Genomic DNA, 686 nt, shown 5'->3' with positions numbered 1-686 from the left:
AATGATAAATTGTTAAAGAACTAAATGAATAGAGATAAATAGGACAAAACAAGCAATAAAAAGAAAAGAATCCAGGGAATAGAAAACCAGGTTAGTGATCCACGTTAAACCTTTTTTTGGTTAACCATGGGAGTTTGTAACCAAGCAATATTCCCATTGTTCATTTATCATTGAGAGTTCTATTCTGAGTAAGACACCTTAATAATCGAAAGAGGAATGTCACAGCTGTCTCCAACAGGATCTCTGCAGGATTTTTCTTTTCTTTTTTTTTTGACTGTGAAGAGCGGGTTCCTGGAAGTGTGGGGGGGTGAAATAAAGAGTAGAGGGGTGGGGCAAAAACACGAATGAAGGAGGGGGAAAGAGAGAGGTGGGAGAGGAGTGGTAGACTTATAGATAGAAAAGTAGAGCAGGAATATGGACAGATATAGATAGATAGATAGAGGGAGGGAGGTGGGAGTTATGAATAGGAAGGAGTAACGGAGGGAAGAGAGAGAAGGGAGGGGCGGAGGGAAAAGAGAGAGAGAGAGGAGGGAGGAGGACGTAGGGAAAAGAGAGAAAGAGAACATTCAGAAGAATGACATAATGAAACAGGAGTGAGGAGGTTCCGCTTCAGTTATCGTAAAAAAAAGACAATATTTTTCATTAGGGAAGTTTTAAGGCTATTACAAATCCCAAGCAAGCTGTTA

This window comes from Penaeus monodon, chromosome 15 (genome assembly GCF_015228065.2).
Source record: "Penaeus monodon isolate SGIC_2016 chromosome 15, NSTDA_Pmon_1, whole genome shotgun sequence".
In the NCBI taxonomy this organism is placed as follows: domain Eukaryota; kingdom Metazoa; phylum Arthropoda; class Malacostraca; order Decapoda; family Penaeidae; genus Penaeus; species Penaeus monodon.
Note: the sequence above shows the minus strand (reverse complement) of the source record.